Below are 19,558 nucleotides of genomic sequence, written 5' to 3'. Positions count from 1 at the left end.
AAGGAATGACATGTGCAAAGGCATTAATAGGGAGGAGGAGCATGGTGGTGCACACCTATAATTCCAGTGGCTGGGGAGATTGAGGCAGGAGGATCATGCATTCAAAACCAGCCTCAGCAGTTTAGCAAGGCCCTAAGCAACTCAGCAGGATCCTGTCTCTAATTATATACGTATATTTTTAGATATAATAAGATATATATAAATACATCATATATATATATCCTGAGGATGTGACTCACTGCTCACTGGTTAAATGCCCCTGCATTCAATTCCTGGTACAAACAAAAAAAAAAAAAAATTGAAGGAAAGATGGTATAATTAGCATAAGTAGGGAACAGCAATAATTTAAACTTACATACACAGGTCTTTTCCCTGTATTTATGTTTCTAATTAGCACTTCTGTTTTGAAAAAGTTCTCACCTATTTGTGCTTTTTAGTCTTATGAGGGAAAAATTGCAATCATTTTATTCTAAAAATAAACCCAGTCATTTCGAATAGTGATGCTTTTCATTATACATATCCATATTTGGAAACACTTGGAATTCTGTGTTGGTATTTTCTCTGCTTTTATCTTTCTACAACCATTTTTTAAATATGTATTCTAACTGTGGATTTCTTTTCTAGTAGTGTTGATGAGTATCCTTGTCTTATACTTGAACGTTTTTACCTTTAGAGTAGAGATTCCAAATTGTGTTCAGTGGAACATTATTTCTGTAGCATTTTAATAGATTTTATAAAAATTTATTTTCACTGAGGTAGAGTTAAGATTCAGCAGGGAAAAGTTATGTTTCCAAATTTATATTAGAGGAAGGGAGAGTCTTGGATTGGGTTAAATCCTCTAATTCTATTAGCTCTGATGGATTGATTCTTTTCACATAGTCTGCTAATCTCCTTAGAGAGAAATGGCAAATATGTGTGTTGTTACTTCTCCTTTGCAACAACAATAAATCATAGCATTTGTTCTTCTCAGTGAATTTCCTAGTCTGGACAGTCACTAGCACATTACTGAAGTTGGCAAATGGAATAAAACCTGCATGTTATCTATGCCTTCTCTCTGCTGCCTACTTTCATGTTTACCTAGTATTCATTAGCGTATGTTCCACTTTGAATATATACTACTTTTATCCTTAACTTATTCATGGCCTTACTTCTCTCCTTTTCTCTTTTCTTTAAAGAAACACACTTTATTTTAAAAGGTTTAATTTCAACTAAAATTCTGACACTATTTGATACAGGTATTATTTGGGCAAATAGACAAAAAATCTACATGTCCTCATTTTAAAAAAACTTAACATGTATCAAATTTATGCTTTCTGATATACAATTTTATGGCTATTAAATATGGAGATTCATAGTCACTACCAAATCAATCTTCAAAACAGTTCCATCCTCATTCCACCAAATTCCTTCTTGTATCTGTGGCCAACTCCTCTTACCACTATGAAGCCCTAGAAACTATTGATGTATTCTCCATTGTTAGGGTTTTTCATTTTCTAAAATGCGATAATATGCAATATATGATATATAGAGGTAGAGTAGGACTCATTTTACTTAGAAAAAGTGCATGGCAATTCATCTGTCATTCCATGTGCGAATAGTTCATGCCTCCTCTTGACTGCAGAGTATTATTTCTTTTTGTGGAAGTTCCATAATTTATCTATACACCAGTTGAAGGTCATTGTTTCCAAATTTTGCCAATAATGTATAAGGCTACTGTAAACATTATCATACAAGGTTTTTTCATTTTTATTACAATATTTTTCCGTATATTGCCATTCTATGAAGTTTACAATTGCAGAAACTCTACAGAAACAAGGAAAAGTGAATTGAGGAAAGTGGATTGCACTTTACATTAATATTTCAATTGATGCAGAGTACATTTTAGATTTACAGAATATTTAAGATATTATATAATATGCACATATTGTATTTGATTCATACAAATGAGTTATTATGAGTTTTTTAAAAGATATCCTAGCCCCTTAAGAGTTACTATTTTATTCAGTGTTTTTACCTTTTTATAGTTTTTAAATTTTTATGTTTTTCAAAATCTCAAAATCACAGATTAACAATAATGCAACTTGTTCAAGTATAACTCTCACTTGGATTCAGAATTTAATATTTTACTTGTCTTAGCACCCTCCATTTTATATATAATATATTTATATATATATATATGCATATATATGTATTTTATATATACATACATGTGTGTGTGTGTGTGTGTGTGTGTGTGTGTGTAAGTTGAAAACATTTGAATATGGACTGTGTATAAGATACTATAGTATAAATGTTTAATAATCTGATGTTTAATAACTGCACTGTAGCTATGAAAAGGTTGTCTTTGTTCTTTTGAGATAAACATTAAGTTATTTAGAGCAGGAGGATATGCTGAACAACAACTATATATATATATATATATATATATACATACATATACATGTCTATTTATATATGCATACTTTTTTTCCATGGATTTTAGTTTTCATTTCTCTTGGGTAAAGGAATGGAGTTGATCAGTTGAAGGTTTAACTTTATAAGAAACTGCCATGTTATTTCCAAAGAGACCATAGCATTTTGCTTTCCCACTGCAAATATGAGAGTTCTAAGTGCCTCATGTGTTCGACTGTATTTGATATTGTCACTTTCAAATATTTTATAAATAAAATAGCTCAGTTAATAGAAATATAGTCATATACATCTCAATGACACAATTCCAAGAAATGGGTCATTAGGTAATTTCATTTGTTTTGAGGACATCAGTCCTCATTTAAACAAACTAAGATGGCTATTATATCACTAGGCAATATAATGTTATAAGACCATCATCAAATATGCAGTCTATTGTTGACAGAAACATTATATAGTGCATGTTTACAGTATAAATTCAAGTTTGAAATAATGAATTTTACAGTGTTTGAGGGTGGCAGGTAATAGATCAATAATTATTGAATTGTGCAGAATATTTTTCTTCTAAACTGGATCTCATTTGCATGACCTCAATTTATATCTTGACAGAACTTGATGAAATACGTTTGTTAAATAATGTGCTCTGTGATTTTAAATAGTCCTTCCTAACATTCAGTCACATTGATGTTATTTTTATGTGTTGGTCATTCATATATTCTTTAATTGTGTTCAAATCTTTTGTTCAGTTCTTAATTGGGGTGTTTTCTTTTTCTTGGTTGCTTACTCTTTTAGTGTTATCTTAATTTCTCTGGATTAGCTACACTTAAGATGGCTATATGGTTTTTGATGATTCATATTGGTAGATAACAATAGCTAACCATGCCTAATGGGTGACTGTACTGAACACATTCCTTGGTTATTTGTTGTCTCAGAATTATTAACAGGCTGTATTTGAAATAAATAAATAAGCCACATCATGCTGTGTTAAAGAAACTCAACTAATCAGACTTTCAGGTAATTGCATCAACTAATTTTTAAGATATCTGAGAAGCCAAAATACAAATACTGAAAAATGCATTCATTTATATACATGTTACTGCACATGTACTTCTCAGGCTCTGAATTAGGGATTATGTACTCTTTAGCAGTAATTTTTGCTATTATAACAATATAGATTTGTATTTTCAATTCTTAATTCTTATTTTAAGAGACAAGAAATCTGAGGAGTTGAGGTAGAAACTTCCTAAAGGCAGATCCAAAGCTTGTTTCAAAGATAGACTACTGGTAATCCTTCATAGTGGTAAATAAGATAGCAGCTCTAAGATTGTGGTTTTTTTTAAGCAAGCAGTTAATCCATTTAAAAATCAATATGTAATGCATTCAGTAGTAATATCCTGTGGCCAGATAATGCATTTTGCAAATGATAAATGTTAGAAATTGAAAGTTGCATTAGGTTTAATATTCTGTTTTAGAGGAATATGTATAAATTATCTTAGAGAAATTTCCATAAAATATAGACTTTGCTTTATAGTTAATACATGGCTATGGGAAGGAATGAAGTTAGACATCACATTCCCAGAATGTCCCTTTTATACAGCAGCTGATTTTTGAAAATGTCAGAAAAACTCATGAATGTTAACATTGGAAAACCCTTTGTGCTAACCTGGAATAATTTTTCTACTACAATAAGGAGAATTATGCTAAAAATAACTAGGAAACTAACTTTGAAGTAGTAGAAATATATTAAAAACAAAAACACAACAAAATTCTATTAAAGAATATGTTTTATATAAGTAAAGACTTACCAAAATATGTTTTGGAAATGACCAAGATAATTCTCACACTTTCATGTTTGCAAATTATTCCCAATTATTTATTGGTACACCTTGGATATGCCCTGTCCATCCATTCTAATATACTTTTATTATCCTACCTCCTGGTCCTAGGACATGCAGCAACTGCCTTCATCTAGAGATACTTACACTGAATGAAGTCCTTTGTCATTTGCTTCATCTAGAGATACTTATACTGAATGAAGTCCTTTGTCATTTGCTAAAAGTCTGTTTTTCTTGTGTTTTTTGTTAGTCTTGTTTTGTTTTAATTAATTAATTAATTAATTTCTGATTTTCTCCTGGTTTAATTTTGTCACTTCTATCTATATTATACCATCTCCTTTTGTTTAAATGCCTAGAACCTTTCAAGAACTAGAAAGTATTTCAAAAAACAGGATTTGAGATTTTGATGAAGAAATTAGAATTCAAAATAACATGCAATGGCCCCTCTTCAATTATAAGCAGATATTTCAGATTGCTGAATGTTTTCTTTATTGTCCTTAATCATTTTTTAAATTTAAAGGAAGAAACTCTTTAACTTCAGTGAGTTCTCTTAACTGTGACAGAAATTGATCTGACTCTCACATATCTGCAGCACATCTGAATAAAGATGACCTCTTGGTTAATAGAAGTAGTTTGAATTCATTGTACTTCTGAGTTGAATGCAATAGATGACATTTTATTGGCAGGTGATTCATCAATATGTACCAAATTGTGAAGAATTTTTTCATGCCAATTGCTTCTCACTTGCATTGTCTCCATTTGTATAGTGGTGTGTTAATTCAATTCAAATAAGTTGCTTTCTGAGATTAAATACATTCTTTCAAGAGAGATATTCAAATGAGCAAAAGAAGTTTCAGATTTAAATATATTTATTCCCAAACCTGAATTCAGCACTACATTCCTGGGTAATTGTTGGCACTTTATAGCAAAACACTTAGCTGAGATCAATTGTAACTTTCTCAGTAAAATCCCAGTGCTCATCTCCAGGAAGAACATGTGGTTACAGAAAAGCGGGTGGAGGGCTGAAGAATGTTAAAAATTGCTTAGCTAAGTCTGACATTTTACCTTTCAAATATTAATTATACTGTGGGCTTCTTCCTATTTACATACCTAAGTGTTTGCTTGGGACATAAATGGTACTAAATTGTCTTGAGAAAGCCATACAGCAGCTTTGTTAGATAAAACTTCTTGCAGCTGGTAATTTTGGCAATTAATATTATGAATGCTAATGCGATGGGGAGTAGGGAAGACGCTTCCAGGATGCCACTTATCTCTGTAAAACGAAAGAAAATGTCAGAAGTGGTGAGCCTGCTGAGAGTATTACTTCTGGGAAGGAAATAGATGGCAAATGTTAAAATTATCATATTTATGGACAGGCTAGAATTTTTAAGACCAGAGTATCTAAGAAATAGTTTAGTAAATAGGGTTTATTGTAAATATTTTTAAATGCTTGTTTTGCATTACTTATTATAACAATGAAGACTTTAACAAAATAATACTGAATATACTGCAGGTCTGTAGTAACAATTGAAAACAGATTCACATAAATCAACTCTTTGGGTTATCTCAATAATTGGAGTGGTCATTAGGGGAAGTTCCATTCATGCTTGGGAGCAGTAGTTGAGATAACTATTCCAATAAGAATTTACATTAGGATAAAGTTGAGTTTGATATTGAAAAAAATGTAAAAGTCTCAAATCATGAGGCACAAAAAATTCATTTAAGCTCTCAGAATCTACTAGATATTAGAATGGTCATCTGATGTTTTAAAGTAGTTACATTCTCTTAAACTTTCTAAGTGAATAAAAATGTAGAGTGGTACTTTCACGACACATTAGACTATGCAATTTAGGGTAGACTAACTTTTCACTAAAACAACATAGGGCGGAGGCAGCATTCAAGAATTATTACCATAAGAGCTGTTTACAAATCAGAAGTGAAAATATTTAATCCCCTTGCACATTTTCCATTTATGATTTGGGAAAATCTACATTTTAATTTATGCTTTATTCTCTGTAGTTTCAAATTTTCTGGTAATTAATTTTATAAGGACTTAGGAAATACATTTTAAAAATATGTGAGTTGAATTTTGACTCAGGGGTATTCTTTTGTTAGAAGACTATAAAAATATTTTGGTCAGTAAGGGAGAAGGTCTTCCAATTTATGTTATATGCTAAAACAGAGATAGGGATACATATATCTTATTTAACTATTAAACGCTGCTCTTCCATATGTGAAGATGTAATGATGAGGAATGCTAGTAAAATAAGCATTCTTCATGTTGGGTGATAATCTTAATCTCCAATTTCAGTGATCATATCCTACATGCTCATCAGATTCACAGGATCTTTCCATGTATACTAATTTTTTGTTTGTTATATATGGTCCCAGTATAAAGAAACCATAAGAAAAGTGGTAAACTGAGAAAATGTAGTTATTTTTATTTTAATTGATAACCACTTTTTAAACATTTAGTTTTACCTTCAGAATTGTGAAAATAATAAGTAATATTACTCTTCTATTAAAGAACCTACTTAAATTTTTCAGAAACAAATTTATGTACATATATATATTATACATAATATGTAATTAATAATATACATAATAATTTTGTGTATATGTGATAAAATTTAAATTAAAATGAGCTACAACAACAAAATTGAAATGCTAGATAGCATAACATGAAGTTGATTTGAATATTTATAAGGAAAAATTTCCAGAAGTATTTCTAGGTAGGTTGCACTGAGTGGATATTGTAAGGTTGATAACATCTTCCAGTTTTAAATACATTACTGAACAGCTAAATTTTCTTTGGAAATAGAAAAATAAAACTACCCTCAAAAATATAACTAATAAAATATTCAAAAATAACAAAATTTTATACATGAATATTTTGCAAGATTATTTATTTAAAAAAACAATTTTAGGGGTTTTCAAGATGGCCAACTAGAGGGTGACTGCATTTCATGTCACTCCAGGACTCAGGATTCAAGAAGAGGAGGTATTGAGAGACTCCGGACCAACTCAGAGCCACTGGGTGAGTCTCTCCCACTGGGCGAAGCTCCCTGGCAGGGGTGGTAGTCTCAGAACACAGGGAACTTCGTGGAGAAGAGTTGCCCAGTGAGACTCCCCTGCTGGAGTGGTGAACCCGGACAGCCAGGAGCATTGCAGAGGAGGTCCGCCCAGCGAGAGACTTCCTCCCAGGGCAAGGATCCCCAGTCCAGGCAGTAATTCCCGACCGAAGGGAACTTCTCAGAGGAGAGCTGCCCAGCAAGACTTCCCCACAGGTTGAGCCTTCTCTACTGGGTGAGGCTTTACCACCAGGGCAGTAGAACCAGAGACACAGGCCCAGACCAGCCATGCCCAGTCCTCAGTCTAGTCCCCATTTGGCTGACCATCGGTCAAAAAGTGGAGGAGCCTCTATCCATTAGCAGGGAATATACCCCACCTGAAGGTCACCGCCCCTAAAGGGGCAGCTTCCTTGTGGAGCACCACATTATCAAGTTCCTCCAAGACTTCAGGCTACTGAAGGCTAGGAGGACAGTTGTTGGAAATCTACAGGGACACTATAGGTCAATAGAGGAAATGTGCAATATCTCAAAGTTTCACTACTAGTGGGGAAGATACCTGAGCCCTTGAGAAAACAAGGGAAGAAAATGTCCTAAACAAACCTAGATGCTACATCAATAAAATCCAATGACATCATGGCAGAAGAAATGTCAGAAAGGGAGTTCAGAATGTACATAATTAAAACAATCAGGGAAGCAAATGATAAGATGAAAGATCAAATGCAGGCTTTGAATGATTGCACCAATCAACAGTTAAAAGAGCAAATGTGGGAAGCAAAAGATCATTTCAACAAAGAGTTAGAGATACTGAAAAAAAACAAAAACAAACAAACAGAAATCCTTGAAATGAAGGAAACAATAAACCATATTAAAAACTTCATAGAAAGCATAACCAATAGGACAGAACACCTGGAAGACAGAACCTCAGACATTGAAGACAAAATATTTAATCTTAAAACAAAGTTGACCAAACAGAAGATGGTAAGAAATCATGAACAGAATCTCCAAGAATTATGGGATATCATGAAAAGTCCAAATTTAAGAATTATTGGGATTGAGAAAGGCACAGAGAAACAAAACAAAGGAATGAACTGTCTATTCAATAAAATAATATCAGAAAATTCCCAAATCTGAAGAATGAAATGGAAAGTCAAGAACAAGAGGCTTATAGGACTTCAAATATACAAAATTACAATAGACCCACACCAAAACACATTATAATGAAAATAGCTAACATACAAAATAAAGACAGAATTTTAAAGGCTGCAAGAGAAAAAAATCAAATTACATCCAGGGAGAAACCAATACAGATATCAACAGATTTTTCAACCCAGACCCTAAAAGCAAGAAGAGCCTGGAACAACATTTTTCAAGTTCTGAAAGAAAATGGATGCCAACCAAAAATCTTATACCTAGCAAAACTTACCTTCAGATTTGATGACAAAATAAAATCTTTCCATGATAAACAAAAGCTAAAAGAATTTACAAAAAGAAAGCTGGCATTACAGAACATTCTCAGCAAAATATTCCATGAGGAAGAGATGAAAAACAACAATGTAAATCTGCAAATGGAGGAACTACTCTACCGGAATAGTCAAATAAAGGAGAAACCAAGTCGTGTCAAAAAACAAAAATAAGCCAAATGACGGGGAATACAAATCATATCTCAATAATAACCCTGAATGTTAATGGCCTGAGCTCATCAATCAAAAGACATAGACTGGCAGATTCTATTAAAAAGAAAGATCCAACAATTTGTTGCCTACAAGAGACTCATCTCATAGAAAGAGATTCCCACAGACTAAAGGTGAAAGGATAGGGAAAAACATACCATGCACATGGACACAGCAAAAAAGCCAAAGTAGCTATCCTCATATCAGATAATGTGGACTTCAAGTCAAAGTTAGTGAGAAGTGATAAAGAAGGACATTTCATACTGCTTAAGGGAAGCATGAATCAGCAAGACATAAAAATCATAAATATCTATGCCCCAACAGTGGCTCATCCATGTATGTCAAACAAATGCTTTTCAATTCCAGGAATCAAATAGGTCACAACACATAATACTAGGTGACTTTAACACACCTCTCACCACTGGACAGATCTTCCAAACAAAAATTGAACAAAGAAACCATAGATCATAATTACACAATCAATAATTTAGACTTAACAGACATATATAGAATGTATCATCCAACAAAGAGCGAATACACATTTTTCTCAGCAGCAAATGGATCCTTCTCTAAAATAGACCATATATTATGCCACATAGCTACTGTTAGCAAATACAAGAAGATAGAGATACTACCGTGATTACACAAATGGTATGCCTCTAGTTTATGTACAACTAGAGAAACAAGTTGTACCCCATTTGTTTACAATAAAAAAATAAAAAATAAAATAAAAACAATTTTAAGAACATTCTAAGGGAATGAGTAAAAGGTGAAATGGAATGCCTGAGAATAATATGCTCATTGAAAATTTATTGTGCAGAAAAATTCATATAACCTTGCTAGATTAGCAAGAAGTTTATTAAATACACAAAATATGATACTAGTTTTATAAAAATAGAAAAAAATAAAAAAAAATACTTAGCAGGACAGCTGCAAAGCTAGTTTCCAAGAATTTCTTTTAAAAATCTTTTTTATATTCTTATATTAACCAAATTATCTGCAGTTACTTGGATAACTTGTAGAACCAGACAAATAAAATGTATTGATTGGGGGAGATAAACAACATGGTATTTCATAGTGGATTATAAAAGCTAAAAGCTAAAACACACATGGTTTTATCAAAATGCTAATCAAGAGAATAATAATAAATAATTTTTTATTATAGTGGGGCTAGAGACATAATACAGAATTTCACTATTGGATGCAAAGAAAGAGAGAGGAAAATGGGAGGTAAAGGAAAATTCTCCATGGTAAATGTAGTAACTATGCTGTTATAATATTTCTTTACTTTCAATGAGAAAGATTCTTTTTGTTAAAATTATGCCATTTTAAACTTTGTAGGATAAAATTTAGTGCTAACTGGAACTATGAAAATGTAATTTTATAATGTAGTAAATACTAGAGTATGAACAAGGGAAATTGAAGCCTTTATGAAACCTTAACTGTGGGTCTCAACTATGACTATATATTCAAATCATCTGAAGAGCTTTTAAGAGAGGTCCATCCCAGTCTCCTCATGGAATGATCCTAATTTCACTTCCATATAGCCAGGTCCAAGGACAGATATTTTAAAACAACTCCTAAGTAATCAAAATGCACAGATGAGTTTGAAATCTACTGGTAACTGACATTCAATACATAAATTGGAACCACAAAATATGCTGTAGTTGCAATTTGATTAAATTATAGTCAAAGATCCCATCTTGTTTATGTTAAGTAGGCAAATAGTCTGAAAAAAATCAGTCTAAATTTAGTTGATAATTGTGAAGTATCAGGAGGATGTAACTTAGTCTTAGTTAAATATCTGGGTATCAAATTAGAAACAAGGGTTAGGGGGAGGCATAGCCTAGATTTTGTCTTACTTTTTTAAAAGTAATAATTAGAGTTTTAATGGAAGTGACTGTCTCCTGATTAAAAAATCACTTCTAAAATTAAGTGTCAGGGACCAGCTACATGAATGACCTTGTATCTGAAATATTTCACATTATTTTCAAACATTTTCTTAGGGAGTGTTGTACGATATGAATTCTTCAAAATGCACAAGTAAACTAATACTCCTTTAAACTCTAAGGTTTAAAGGGCAGAGGAATGTTATGGAAAAGAATGACAATATTGTGGACTAGGTATTAATGGTTTTATCCTGTCCACTTGCCTCTATAGAATGTCTACTACATGTTGGACCTTGTAAAAATGTACATTAAACGTGCTCCAACAGTGAACCATTGTACTTTTAGAATGCCATGTGACCGTGGGTTGGACGGCATTAGTGAGAAAAAAATAAACTCAAGTTTCAGAAATGTTGAATTTAAAGTGAATTTTCATATTCCACATGACTAATTTGAATACAGTCTGAAACTTGAAATTTGATATTAGAAAAGGGAAATGTGGCGAGAGATGCTATGGAGACAGTAAAAGCAGTAAACTGATGTTGAACTCCTTGGACATTGTACAGAATGAGAGGGGATTGAACAGAATAGCTGGGTCCTGCAGATGCATGAAGAAAAGTCCACATGTTAAAAAATTGATGGAGGGCACTGATATCAGGAAGCATTGAGGCATTCTCCTTTGTATGATTCCAACCCATTCAACATGCAGCAGGGAATTGTCATAAATGAACCACAGAAATAGCACTCCCCCATTTCATGGGTAGTAAAAATGACAGAGGCAAGCAATAAACTGGACCAAAAGCCTGTCAAAGGGTTGGCCCCCTTATCTTGTATTGAACTCTATCCTATTAAGTCCTCAATACATGTTTAAAAAGAGAAATTTAATTCCAATGGCATAATATGGACTCTTGGTTTTGGAGAACAAGTAGTATCTATCTCCTATTTTTTTTAATATCACCCAGTCTGTCCATCACATAAATGTGTGCCTTCAAAGATCTCTGAGAGAGCATACACTTAAAATTTACCCAGGTTTTCAAGAAAATGCAAAGGAATCTTCCAGTCTCAAACCTTGGTTCCGAGTGTTCAGGTTAAATTATCCCTGAACATTTGTTCCTCTAATCTGGCCCTCAGGCTTGATTGACAGAGGAAATTCGTATTACCTGTGCAGTCCAAAAAACCTCAAGCTGAGAATTTAGTTAAAAGCATTCATGAATAATGTCCCAGGAGCCCGGCAGAAACAAACAGACCCTCACAGAAGGAAAAAGGCCAAAGTTGGACAAAATGACTAAAAAGGCTGAATATGAAAAGGAACAGTTAAACATAAACTGCAGAAATGTTTAAAGTAAAAGAAAAAATTTAAAGTGGTATGTCACTTAAAATGATTAGGGAAAAGGGAACTAGTATTTCTAGCCTTAATGTATTTAAAGACTTAAAACTTTATTGAAGAAAAGTCATTATATAATTACAAACATCTGAGTCCACCAAGATACAAGTTTTAAATTCGTATGAATCTAACAACACAGCCAAAAAATAAATCTTGCCAGAACTACAGGGTAAAGGGATTAATATACCATTCTATTTAGAGATGCTATATACATATTTTAATAATTGATAAATCAAATAGGTAAAATCCATTATGAAATATAAAAATGCTGAATAATAATCACATGGATAATTTTTTAAGCAAATAAAAACAGTATAAGTTTAGCATCTTATTTGCAAATACCTAAATATAATCTGTGCTCTTTTTTACAATTGGAAAAGAAAATCCTAAACCATCAAGGTTGAAAAAATGTTCAACCAGGTATCCAGAGAACACACTGGGCATGTCATCGTTAGAAAAAACAAGACCTTTGACCTATTACAGTCTGCATCTCTGAATCCTAGACCCTACAAATGGTAGCAGATTAGATGAAGATTATAAAAGTTTTCAGGTCTATTCAAAATTCATTTTGAAAATTCTGAAATGAAATTGAACAGAACTCTGACAGCATATATTATACATTTGACATACTGCTTCAATGTATCACAACATATAGAAATTTGGTGACCCATAAAAATAGTTCAGATAATCCTTTTCATTTCTTTCTAACAATATATTAGTTTTCCCTCCCTTCAGAACTTACACACACACACACACACACACACACACACACACACACACATCCACCATTGGGAGTATGTGGGATTTTGTGGGGTCTTTATAGCAATGTTAAATTTCCATTTTTTTTCCTTTATGTAAGAAATTTCCTCATTTCTGATGAACCAGAACATAGACAAGTTAAGAATCTTTTTCTTTTTAAACTGACCTCAATTGTGTCCTCTTGTTCTCCATTCTAAAGTGCTTGGGCCTTGTTTACACTGACTCTGTGGCTCTTAGTAGAAGATGCCTGTGATAATTAGTACATTTAAGGCTTTCCATTCTATACATGTAGTTCCTTTATGATATAAAAAGTGCCTGGCCTATTGTTAACACCCCGAAGTTCTTGTGTTGTTCTTTGCACATATTTAATGTTCAGGGAACAACTACTGAATGGATGAGTGAATGAATTTATGCATAAAAGCCTAACTAGCTAGAAGACAAGTCCGCTCAGCTTAGTAAATGGCACTATTTGGCCCAAGGCATCTTTCTTCCTCTTCTTTATTGGCTGCCTTCCCAGAGACTAAGAAATGCTGAAGATGGGGCCTGAAACCAGCCTGACTGACAAAAGCACTGGAGAATTTAATTAAGAAAGTTCTTCTGTGGGCATTGAAATTGAATGTATTGGCTAAAAGGAACTAGTGAAACCATTCACAGAGTTACAAAATCAGTGTAAACAATGTCTAAGTACTTCAGAAGGAAGAATTGATAAGTAAAATAAAAATGTATTTAAAAGAAAAAAATTTCTCTCTATTCTTTCATTCTGTTGTTCATCTGGTACATCATAATTAAGGAAATTCCTACCTAAGATTTTCTGCTTATAAAAATATTTATTCTACTATAACTTCAACCTCATACAATCAATCTGTGTTTTATGCTTTAATCCTAATAATGACTCTTCTAATAGGTGAGTTCTCCATGATGGGTTGTAAAAATAGCAACAAATTGAAACAGCCCTGAATGCCCTTCTCTCTAAACAGCCAGTTTTTAACTGAAGACAGCATATGCATGTGCACACACATACAACTGCTATTGAGTTTTTCCTGGTAAAGATTTCAAAAGGGACCACTTTATTTTGACATAAAGTAAGTAATATTGCCTGGAAATGTCCAAATATGCTGGATAATTCCATTTGAAATTTCACGCAAAGATGAATGCATTTGGTTTATTAATACATAATGCTGTATAAACACATTTATATACATATTTTATAAATACACATGTATATACTCATGTCACCTACTACATCCACTTAACATAATGGAGTGTCTCATAAGGAGGAGGAAGCAATACCTTATATTGTCAATTTTGCACAAGTAACTCCCAAATGTTTGGCTGTATACAAATTACTATAACAAAAAATATCTACAATTTCCCATAACATATTTTTCTTAGTTTGGATTTCTGAGATACAGAAATGGAGATTATTTGTGTGCATGTGATAGGGAGTACTCTAGGGGGAAACCCAGAAATGACCGAGCAGGATAAAGCAATGAAGCCAGGCGAAAAGGTCGAATCAGGACTGGGAGGTGTAGCTCAGGGGTAGAATGTTTGTCTAGCATGTGTGAAGACATAGGTTTAATCCTCAGCATTGCCAAAAATATGTGGGTTCAGCTAAACTCCATGGGAAGTGCAGAAAAATAAATACCACCACAAAATTGTCATACCTCGAGACAAGGGGTCAGCATTTTGTACTTCATATTCAATCTGGCCTTTGCTGTTACCCGATCCCTTGTGAAATCTTAACTTCTCAGACTTTCTAATGGGGAAGAGGTTCTGTTATATCCTAGGACATTTTCAGAAGAGGGAAACTGAACCATTAGCAAATAATACTTTGAGAAGTGGAGGATTAAGTGCAGGGTTCCAGTAGAGGGCATCTATGAATCCACCAGCATTGTTATTATGCCCATTCATTCTCATTTTTCAGTGTGTGCCTATGGAAAATAGCCCTTGCAAGGTAAATGTGAATGCTAACTGGGAAGGTGCCATTCTAGTAAAAAAATATGTCCTTGCAATTTTTTCAGTCATATTGTAAAATTACCCAGTGAGTCACTAACTAGAAAATAGGACCAAAGATACATTAATTTAATCCTTTATTTTGTCATCAAAATAAATATGCTTGGTGCCATATCAATAAGATGGACCTGAAATCTTGGATGCTCCTTTTCTAACAAGACAGCATGTTGTCAAAGGAATGATAATTGCAGGTGGAAGAAAATTTACACATTTTCTTATCTCTTTCTGTAAATTTGAATCCATGGCATTAAACACAAGTAAGAAGGATTATCACATTCGACTTACAGTAAATTTATGGAATCAAAAACTTAAATCTAGATAATATTTACAAGTCTGAAATTGTCCTCATTAATTTTCCATCATTTTCATACTGAAAGCAAGCTGTACAATTGATGACATAGTTCTCTTTGTTTTATTTTCTTTACTTGTTTTCTCCAAGTTTTTGGAAAACTATTCTCTCTACTCACATGCATACATGGTACCTTGAATCCTCAGATGTTTTGTAACTTTTGACTGTGAGTTCATTTTGCTTTGATTTTTCTCTGTGGAAAGCTTGAGATCTTTGTTAAAAGTGTATTGGTTCCATAAAGGGTTATTGTTACTTCTGAAGTTGCTTAAGGGCAATTAATTGGGCAATTTACAGCCTGAATTTGACTGTGAGACACCACACTGCTGAGAGCCTACTAGTAGTTAAAATTTTCTCATTTTACATTTTTTCTCTCTTTTATACAATGTCAAAATCTACAAGTTTCCATGTTGCCTATTTTTTTCCCTACGTTCATGCTTGATGAAATTAGGATCTTGATTTTATGTCGGGTAACCACATTAAGATGGACTCTAATTGTGTGTCTGGTCCAATGGATCCTGCAAAAATCAAAAAAGAAAAAAAAATAAAAGGTGAAATCCAGGGAACTAAAGATACTTTCCTTAGAAGCTTCAATCTGAATTCTTCCTTCTTGAATTCTTGCTTTTACTTCATTTTTATCCTCTGAGTACTTCCTATAATTTGTGGAAAGCACAGTGATGATAAATAAGTAAACACACACACACACACACACACACACACATGTTTTTACAAAATATAAACATACATTTGTATATCATTTGCATGTATGTATATAAATGATAGGTAGATGGATAGACTGAGATGTTATGTATGCATTTTATAAAACAAGAAATGTAATGTTAAAGTGTTAATTACATATTAATTTTGGTATTAATATATGTATTGGTACTAATGTATCAATTATTCAGTATCATCGATTATAGTCTATAATTTCTTCCTTATATTTTATCTATTATTATTACTAATGTTTAAGGGATAGGTATTTCAACTTTTCTCAAAACAATTACATTCATAATTTTTCAGTGTTGATATATAGAAATGATGCTGTTTTATAACATTCATAATTTTAAAAAATAATAGGAAATTGAAGTTTTCTGATTTCTTTTTGTTATTATTTAGACAATTCACTTTTCATCTCAGATAATAACTAATACCTTATTTTCTTTGATATGTATATATTCTTTGTATGTATACACACACACACATTACTAAAATTACCACATTAAATTTATCTGCTACCTTTGCACTCATTTGATTTGGAACAATGAAAGAATAGCTTTACATGTGAATTTGTTAATGGGACTATGGTTTCAACTCAGTTAATTATTTCATTGTACCTTCACTTGTTTTCTATTTATATTGTTTTCAATATTCCAGTTGCTTATTGCACCAATTAAATTATTTTTGTTATCAACACATGTTAATTGTACAAATTAATGGATTCACTGTGATATTTCCATTTCTGCATACAGCATGCATTGGTCATGTCCACCTATTCTTCTATCCTCACCACTCTGTACTTTCCAAATAGTGCTATATTTTTTAATCTACAAGTTTCTTCCTTTGAACTCTGAATATTTCTAAATTGTCCTATGTAACAATGTGTTTTATATTATCTACTTTCTAATATTATGATCATTTTTAAACTATGCTGAAGTCTAACAAAAATAAAAAAATTATAGATAAATATATGATAACCAATGTCCAACAATCAGTTTAATATAGTACATCAAACACAGGTTTTAGCTCTTTAGTACTCTTCATTTCCCTCCATGACCAAGTTATCCAATAACTTATCCAATAATCCAATAACTGAATTTATTTATCATACATGTTTTCTTTTGTTTTAAATTGCAGGTTTATTGTTGAAAATACCTTTAATTTTAGTTTGTTTGAAAATAATCATATAGTTTACTATATTGTTTAATGTTGGTGGTTATTATTTTTCGAAACTTTAAGCAAGTTCCTTAATAGGCTTGAACAACTTATTGTCAAAATAATTCTGGCTCCTGAATTAGTAATTTATCTTGTCTCTATGACCTCTTCAAAATTTTGTTAACTTGACTCTGTCATTTATGTTTTTGACCTTACTGGGTATGTTATTACATCTGTCTGTTTATTTTTTATATCTTGTAATCATGAATTTCCTTCTCAACTTCTATTTTGTTCTTTGAAAATATCCTATTTTTAAATCTTTTAATCCTTGACTGAATTTTCATTTCCTGAATTATATCTGTATTTATACATACTTATTTTATATTCTGTAGTTGCTAGTTTCATATTTAAAGTTGCTGGGATTTATTTCCACTAACTTTTTTCTGCTACTTTTACATAATGGTTACTTTCCATATCTGTTTATTAGTTTCTTTGCTTATATTAGTTGAATCTTAATCTGTGGCTATGCTGAGGGGCTCAGGTGAAGACACTTGCCTAGGGAATTTGTCTGTGTCCATTTCTGTGAGGTACCTTATGGCCCCTCCAACTCAAGACCATTTTAGATTAATTACTTATTTTGTGGCTTCAGTGATGATACATGAAACTTATATAGTAAGAAAAAGTCATGATTTTAAATATTAAGATTTGTTGTTGTTGTTGTTGTCGTTCATGTGTGGTATTAGAGACAATTTTCCTCTTCAGAGCAGAGAACATATCATTTAGGTATTCTGTAACCTACCTTTGCTAGGAGATATATTGGGTTACTTTTACCCAAACCAATTACTGAGAATAAAATCTTTCTAAAACATCAGTTAAAATAGTTGAAACTGTATCTATGAATTAATCTCATAAACACTAGATTTTTATTTACTAATATTCTATAACTGTCATAATAAACCACCACAAGCCTGGTGACTTAAAAGAACACAGTTTCATTGTCTTGCAGTTCAGGAATTAGAAGGTCTAAAATGAGTCTCAGTGGACTCAGTTGAGGTGGTGGCAAGAGGACATTCACTTATGGAAGCACTAGGGTGTAAGTTCCCTTATAAGTTACAGTTTCCTCCTAATTCCTTGACCTCTGGCCCAATTTTATATATAAAGCCCAAAATGGCCAATTGTGTCATCACATCACTTCAGCCATGCCTCTGTCATCATCACATCCTCTGGATCTGACTCACCTGACTTCTTCTTAAAAGGACTGTAGTCTTTACCTTGGAACTTACCTATATAATTCACTTGGTCTCAAGTTTAGCTGATTCCTTCAAGCTAAATTTAATTGCATCTGAAAACTTAATTCTTCTTTATCCTATGACCTAACAGATTCATAGGCTCATAGTCTAGGATATGGATGCCTCTGGGGGGCCCTCTTTATGCTTATCATAATATTTATATGGAAAATAGTTGAAAGCAATTTTCTTAGAATTTTATGTGTTCAACTTGTAATTATCATATCCAAAGACAGTGCTTTATTAATATTCTAAAATTTTGGTCATAATTTTCACTTGCCACATTATAGTGACTTTCAATTTTTTTGCAATATATATCGTATTATATAAGAAAACAAATAATATGACCCCAGATTAATTAATTTTTTTGTTTGATACTTAACTTTGCCAGTGTACGGGCAAGATAGTGTATATATTATAAAAACTCTTCCACACATTTTATTAAATTATACAAAACATACAGTGAAATTCTCCTACTAAAAACATAAAAATGTAATACTAGCAACAGATCAGATGCTAACATTGATTTTTCTACTGTATTATACAGCTATACCCCTTTTTATTGGAAAATTTATTGAGTTGATTACAAGTGATACATAATCATATATTTTTCTGAACTTTGTCCTAGAAAGAACTTTTGATTTTTTGTTTTTGTTTTTGTTTTCAAAAGTCAAAGTATAGTGAATCTAGAATTCAGAATTCAATCCCTTTTCCTAAACTATTGTAAGCATGACCGTTCTGTTTACCATAATCTGCAGCAACTTACTGTTACCCATCTCCCATCATTATTCCCTATTAGTTAAAACACAGTAGACTAAAGGATTCTTTAAAAATATGTCTGATTTCCTTCATTATTCTCTTTTGAATCCTCTAAACTCTTATATTTAAGGGGAAAAGCCAATCCTTGTTGATAATGATATAATTCTTTACCTTTCTCCCACCTCTGACCTTTTCTTTTACTCTTCTTTTTTTTTTTTTTTTTTTAATCTGCTCCATAATCATTGACTTGATTACTGGTCCTCAA

General features: G+C 32.2%; 1 long non-coding RNA gene across 4 annotated transcripts in view; it reads left to right on the top strand.

The window, feature by feature from the left end:
• The window catches only part of LOC124963974 (uncharacterized), a 289,359-nt gene that overhangs the window by 130,269 nt on the left and 139,532 nt on the right, over window positions 1–19,558 (top strand). The window contains exon 5 of one of the 4 annotated variants that reach the window (XR_007104857.1): window positions 7,223–7,281. The exons of the other annotated variants lie outside the window; for them this stretch is intronic. This is a non-coding gene — a long non-coding RNA (uncharacterized LOC124963974). The remainder of the gene's footprint in view (window positions 1–7,222; window positions 7,282–19,558) is intronic. 4 annotated transcript variants of the gene reach the window in all.

This window comes from Sciurus carolinensis, chromosome 14, assembly GCF_902686445.1.
Source record: "Sciurus carolinensis chromosome 14, mSciCar1.2, whole genome shotgun sequence".
NCBI lineage: Eukaryota > Metazoa > Chordata > Mammalia > Rodentia > Sciuridae > Sciurus > Sciurus carolinensis.
Note: the sequence above shows the minus strand (reverse complement) of the source record. Positions and strands in the feature narration are given on the sequence as shown.